Source organism: Hyperolius riggenbachi, chromosome 7 (genome assembly GCF_040937935.1).
Source record: "Hyperolius riggenbachi isolate aHypRig1 chromosome 7, aHypRig1.pri, whole genome shotgun sequence".
In the NCBI taxonomy this organism is placed as follows: domain Eukaryota; kingdom Metazoa; phylum Chordata; class Amphibia; order Anura; family Hyperoliidae; genus Hyperolius; species Hyperolius riggenbachi.
The window spans coordinates 262,984,464-262,991,901 of NC_090652.1; positions in this window are offsets into that span (position 1 = coordinate 262,984,464).

Sequence of the window (7,438 nt, forward strand, 5' to 3'; positions counted from 1 at the left end):
TCCTTACTGGGTGTTTTTGTGACCACACTTTATTGGGGTGTGTAGATCATGATCGCCACACTTGCTAAATGACCCTTGCAAGATGGACCACCAAGGCTGTGATGGTTACCAAGAAGAAGAAAGGCAATGGCTGTGAACACTGAGGGCCCTGTTAAAGTTTTGCTGCAGGGTCCCGCGATTTGTAATTATGCCCCTGGCTACAAGACTGCTACCTCACCTACAAGACACATGATTACTGGGAATGCTGATAAATGTAGTCTGGTGACTTCCACTTTTGGTGTCATATGGTCATGCTTGATCGACCGGTCTACCAGTTGAAATCGATAAGATGTGGAAGTGAGCTATCGTGAGCATAGGTTGCTGAGCCCATTTGGCCTATGAAATGGATTTTATGCCCAACACTTTGCTTCTATGAACTACTATGCATTTAGCACGGTTCTTTGCTGGAAAGTCAGCATTCAAGATAAATATAAGTAATACCGTATATTCCGGCGTATAGAACGACTGGGCGTATAAGACGATCCCCCACCTTTTCCAGTTAAAATATAGAGTTTGGGATATACTCGCCGTATAAGACTACCCCTCTTCCAACGCACACCAAATTAAAATAAAAAAAATCATGTACTGGTGCTGTGTATGAACAGATACTGGTGCTGTACTGTATGTGTTACCCAGTATATAACAGTATATAGTCAATTGACTTGTTGCATTGGTCAACTCTCCTTAAGTAGACTGGTCAGCTCTCCTTGTCTACCTGTTTATCAGAGCGGTATGGAAGAATAGATTGCGTCCCCTTAGCAGGGAGATCTGAGAGGCGGTAACAGGATAGGGTGTATCACCCGGCATCAATGACACCCGGCGTATAAGACGACCCCCAACTTTTCAGAAGATTTTCAAGGGTTAAAAAGTAGTCTTATACGCAGGAATATACAGTATATTAAATTATGAGCATTTAGGGTGTGGCCACAATATCTGTTATTGTGGCTGCACTCCCCGTCATGTTTGAGCACAGCTTTTCTGCGTCTGTGCGAATAAAGCTGCGCCTGCACACTACACCAGAGCCAATCGGAGAGTGTGGATGTGAACTTCAAGAGGGTCCTGGGCAGTGTTGGTAGTCTCAAGGAGGACAAGGGGAGCTTCTAAAGAATCCAGAGGCTCCCCTCATCATAGGTAAGTATCTCATTTCTTCTATCAGGTTTGCCTCTGGTTTGCTTCAGCAACATTTTTAGATCATTACCATCTAAAGCATACATAAAATTTAGTTCTGTACTGCTAAACAAACACAGCAAAAAATGGGATAATTAAAATTAATTTCTAGAGGAGTAGAATCGTTTTTTCAGGAGATATAGTTGTTATTTGTACTGTACGAGGTGATAGCAGGGCTCGATTTCTGGAAAGGCCATGAGGCCCGGGCCTTGGGCAACAGCTGGCCAAGGGGCGGCTGGACATGGAGGAGATATTGCTGCATTTGGAAGAGGAGGCTGCAAATGGAATACAAAGGTTGTAAATAAGGAGGAACATATGGAAATAGGGAGCTGCTGCCCAAGGGATCTGATGGAACTAAAGGAGGCTGCTGTACATGAAGGTTAGACATGGAAGAGGGGGCTGCACAAGGAGTAGGAAGGGGAAGCTATATATGGAAGGGAGGCAAGAAAGTTGGCCTAGGGGTGGAAAAAGTATAAATCCAGTCTTGGGTATTAGTTAGTATTTTGAGTTGTAGAAAGTTAGAGTGAGATGCATATACATTCTCTGAACATCATACCGTGGGCTGGTTGGAGGTGTGAGAAGAATGAATACAAAAAAATAAATATATCCTAGAAAGAGATAAAATGTCTTGTGTAACAGTAATAGTGGAGTAAGGTGCTACTGAGCAGGAATGAGGAAACTGCCATTTGTCACAGGTACTTATTTAAGAAAAGCTTTAGTGTCAAGTATATAAAAATGCTGCTGGTATGAGGAAATGGTTGTGAGTGAGGGAAATTCAACAGAAATTACATTCAAGAGGCCCTGTAGTGACATATAGTGGAATGCAGTAAATTATTCAGGATAGCCACTTTTATGTTACATATCCTGGTTTCAGCATCAGAAATACTCCCTATATGTTGCTGTATATTGGTATGTAGCTCTGCCCTCCCACTGAGGCTTAGCCTAGGCCAGAGATCTGAAAACGTGGCTCTCCAGCTGTTAAGGAACTACAAGTCCCACAATGCATTGCAGGAATCTGACAGCCACAGTCATGATTCATAAAGGCAAATGCATTGTGGGACTTGTAGTTCCTTAACAGCTGGAGAGCCAAGTTTGCAGATCACTGGCTTAGGCTGCTTATTATGCAAAATCTCCTGTTCCCCTCCAGCATTCTGGGAAACCAGGTATATTTTACTACAGGCCCTCCTTCATAAGTCTGTTGCGTTATACAGTAGAGTAGGGGTGTAACTAGACTTAATAGGACTCCCCTGCAAAAATTATAGCCTGGTGCCCCCTTGGTCCCTGAACCCCATGCGAGTCACATGATAGGGAGCCAGCGAATGGCAGCAAAGAGTGTTCTGCGCAGTTGCAATCTCTGGAAGCAGGAAACAATTACACACGCTCCTGCACACGGTTTTAGTGAGTGATGGGGAGGTTATTTTGCTAAGTGGCTGGACTTGCGGTTGGGGAGAGAGAGGAGGAGGGGCCCCCAAAGCCTCTGCCCCCCCCCCCCCCCCCCTGCAATGGCCGGGGTCCCAGGGGGGATTGCTATGCCTATGCAATAGAGGTAGAGTTAACCTTATTAAGGGCACCGTGCCAGATTAATAGAGCAAATGATTGCATAGGGCTGTATCCTTCTAGCAATTAAATGTTATATATATATATATATATATATATATATATATATATATATATATATATATATATATATATATATATATACAGTCACTATTCTGGTTCTTTATTGCTTTCCATCATTGACTGTTCCATCATTGACTGCTTAACCACTTAAGGACCACAGGCTTTAAGAGTCTGGTATTGTATAGGAGGGAAAGTGAGTGTGGGGGGTGGGTCTCCCGATGATCCTCTCCGCCGACCTGGTGACCCTCGGTCCTTTGTGTCTGTCACTGGTGGTAGTGCAAGCATACCAGACCAGGATGGACGAGCAGAGGATTGATTTAATGGTGGCGTAGTAAAAATGTGTAAGAATCTCTTGGGCTATGCCAAACTTCCTCAATTGGCGGAGGAAGAAAAGTCTCTGCTGCGTTTTCCGCTGGGTGGTGGTGGTGTTGGTCTTCCAGCTAAGATTGCTGGAGATGGTAGTGCCCAGGAGACTGATGCAGAGTACTTTAGCCACCTCAGTGCAGTCAATGTAGATTGGTGGAAGGGTGGGAGCAGACTTCCTGAAGTCAATGATCAGCTCTGTAGTTTTGGCAGTGTTGAGCTCCAGCCTGTTCTCCTTACACCAGTGGCATATTCTCTCAGTCTGCTGACAGTACTCCTGTTAGTTATCGTTGGTGATCAGGCTGACTATGGTGGTGTTGTCGGCAAACTTGATGACTGTGACAGAGTCTGCTGTGGATCTGCAGTTATTCGTATAAAGTGAGAACAGCAATAGAGACAGGATGCAGCTTGGGGTGCACCTACGCTGGTAGCCAATTCTCTTTAGTAGATATCCCCCAGCTTAACAACTTGGGACCTACTGGTATCTGGCATCAGCTGGCATTATGCCCCTGTAGGTAGAACTTAAGGTCACAACAATAAAGTCAATGTAGGACATGGGCACAGGGAAATTCCAGGCTGCACTGACCGGCATTATATAGGAAGTGCAACAGGAAGAGGAAAGAACAGTGGCGCTCTCTGAATAGACCTATAATAATAAGCAAGGCTTGGCCAGGCATCATATTTATCCAGTTTTTTTACAAGTAAAACATTATTTCCTACCTGGAAGAGTTAATAGTGTTTCCATGAATTTTACATTCTGTATTGTAAATTCCTAATGACTCATCAGCCCAATCCCTAGATGATTTTTTAAATCGTGTTGAAATTATTTTTGTTGTGTTAGGCGAATTACCCATGCATGCTTTGGAAGCTCTATATTGTTATGGCCTTCCTGTTTCAGGAACAGCATTTTTTCACAAGCTTATCAAAGTAACTGGAAAGAGGCGGGTCCAGGTAATCTGTAGACCAAGAAGACACAAGGGAGACAAAAATACCTGGAACCAATAAGTGCAATATGCAAAAACACCAGAATACAATATATCAAGGCAATCACTTGCACTTTTCTGGATTCATATAGCCACCACCCCTCAAACACAGATTGTTTGGGGGTATAGCTATGCACAATCTTTACCTTTAATTGTACACAAATAACTATGCTGTGTTCCTTTTTTTCTTTCTCTGTCTGAAAGAGTTAAATATCAGGTATGTAAGTGGCTGACTCAGTCCTGATTCAGACAGGAAGTGACTGCAGTGTGACCCTCACTGATAATAAATTCCAACTATAAAACACTTTCCTAGCAGAAAATGGCTTCTGAGAGCAAAAAAAGGTAAAAAGGGGGAATTTCTTATCAGTGAGGGTCACACTGTAGTCACTTCCTGTCTGAGTCAGGACTGAGTCAGCCACTTACATACCTGATAGTTAACTCTTTCGGGCAGAGAAAGAAAAAAAGAACACAGCACAGCTATTTGTGTGCTAGGCACTGTACATACACATGTCTATCTCAATGTCACATTTCAGTTCGGGTATCCTTTAAGTCAAATGAAAACAGATGTCCAGATCAACCAACCAGGTTGCTGAATAGAACAATGATTCTGAACATTTTCTCTGGGTTGATGCCACAGTCTTCCCTGTGTCTGTTTTGACAAACTCACCCCAAAGTGTAGTACATATTGTGGCGCCAACAAGTGAGGTGGGCACTGGCTGGTGGCAATAGTTAAATTATTTGTAATATAAAATTAACAATATTCTATTATAGACTAACCTGGCGCTTCACAATAACCCTCCCTTATACTGTCTATAGCTAACCTCCCTCCCAATGCCTAACACTAACCTATGGTACTATTACCTAATGCACTAGCCCCCCTCCACCCCCCAAATGACCACAATTATTATCTGCTATGATATTCTAAGCACTAGCCGTTCATCTACAAATAGGCAATCGGCTAGTGTAAGTCATCCCCACATAGTAGCCGTTCGACTTCTACTTTAACTGATCGGCTGCTAGTATCCTCATCGGGTGTGGAACTCACCGACTCGGCACCCAAATACCTTCCAAGAGGAACTTAAACGAAAAGGGCAAAGAAATGAAACAATACATTGCAAAGTAGAAAAGTAAAAAAATAGAAGAGGGATCAAGAAATTATTGATATTCGCCTTGTAATTTGTTAATATTGTTTGATCCACAATCAGCCTGCAGGTCATCATCTTTACTACTGGCAGACATCATAAAACACAGACAGCACCAACTGCCATTATCTACAATCACACCTGCTAACAATGCAATAGGTAGTGGTGTAGTGATAAGCTAAACTTTGTTTTTTTTTATATAGATATGCGCAGAGCAAGATACTGGTTGCTTGGCAGTTGGAAAAAGCCAGTTTTTCCCGCAATGCAACAAGGCTCACAGACAGGAAACTGTCAGGAACCAAGGTCCTGACATTACACAGTAGGAGGGGTTTTACCACAATATCAGCCATACAGACCCCCTCCCCTCCCCCCCCCCCCCCCCCCCTGATGATCTATTCAAGAAAACGTAATGGGAAAAGGGGTATCAGCTACTGATTGGGATGAAGTTCAATCCTTGGTTACAGTTCCTTCTTAATCTACATTGCTGTCTATTAGATGCATGCCGATCCTGGCATCCAAATAACCTGATTTGCTAAAGAGGACTATTTAGTTATGACCACCTCCTTCTGGCCTGTCATTAGAAGCACTGAGAAGTCATCTGAAGAGGGCGGCTGGAAGAGCTTGCTGGTGGAATGCTGCAGTGTGGAATGTGTCCTTACTCAGATCAGGCACCTGCACAAGTTGGAATGTAATAACCTTAGTTTAAAGGACAGCAGGGAAATGATTACCTCTTAAAAGTCGTATTAACCACTTGGCAGCAGCACAGTACAGCTGAGACTCCACTGAAATCAATGAGACAGATCATTACTATTTGTACCTGTATTACTATTATTTATATATTGTGAAATTTAGCTCAATAGAGAGCAGGGATCAAGGCTTACAAAACATCATTGGTTACAAAAGATTGAGGCAATATTTAAAGAGGAACTGTAGTGAAAATAATAAACGAACAAATGATATCCGTGCGCAGTCCCACATACACTCAATACACTCGATTCAAATGCTGCAGATCTCAATTGATGCTCAGTACCAATTATAAAGGGTTAAAACAATGTCTATAATGACCGGCGCAATAAAGTCTCTCAATCTGTTCACAAACTCTTCTGAATCCACCACCACACCGCTTGTGAGATCACTCATCAGCTCCTTAGATCAAATAAAATGATCATATGCGCTCAGTCAAATAAGCCAACAGCCCGTCTGGTCATAAATGGGCTCTTCTCTATCACCTCTTCATATCCTCATATGCAGGGTAAAAAACATAAAAACGCTCCACATAGCGTAATACAATTCCAGTAAAATGTATTTTGCTTAAATCAATGTATCACACTCACGTGTAAACCATGTATGTCTATGACAGGCGTACAGGTAAGCGCAGGTTAGGAAAGATAGCGGGCCACGTTAGTCCGTTCACTTTACGCAACACCGCCGTCCTGCTGGCATCCGCGTACTTCCGCAATCCCTTGCCCGATCAGCCTTCTAGCAGGGCAACAGGCAGGGAGATGTGTGTATGGAAAAAACACACACATCTCCCTGCCCGCTGCCCTGCTAGAAAATAATCTAATAAATAAAAATTCATCATTTTTTTGCAGTATTCACTTACAGATTATTTAATCAGTGTTTGCCCATTGTAAAATCTTTCCTCTACCTGATTTTCTTTGTGAAATGTATCACTGTTGGTAACTTCTTTAGTTCTGCCAGGTGATCTCTGACTGCAGAATGTCCATTTACTGAGAATTCTGTGCACAGAGGAAGATAGTACTTGTTTAGTAGTTGGAAAAAGCCATTATTTCCCACAATGCAATGAGGGTCACAGACAGCAAACTGTCAGGACCGTGATCATGACATCACACTGTGGGAGGGGATTAGGAATTATTATTATTATTATTTATTGTATTTATAAAGCGCCAACATATTACGCTTTACGAAATTCCGTAACCGTTACATTCTGGCGGTATTTCGCGAAATTCCGCGGAATTCCGCGTTCCGGCGGTACAATTTCAGTAATCTCATTTGAAACCTTGTTTTTTAAACATCGTAGGCCATGGGACCTAGTGGCTTTTCCACCGGTCACTGATCCATGGCTCGTTCATTTTTATGAACATTAGTATGTCCACATTGTCT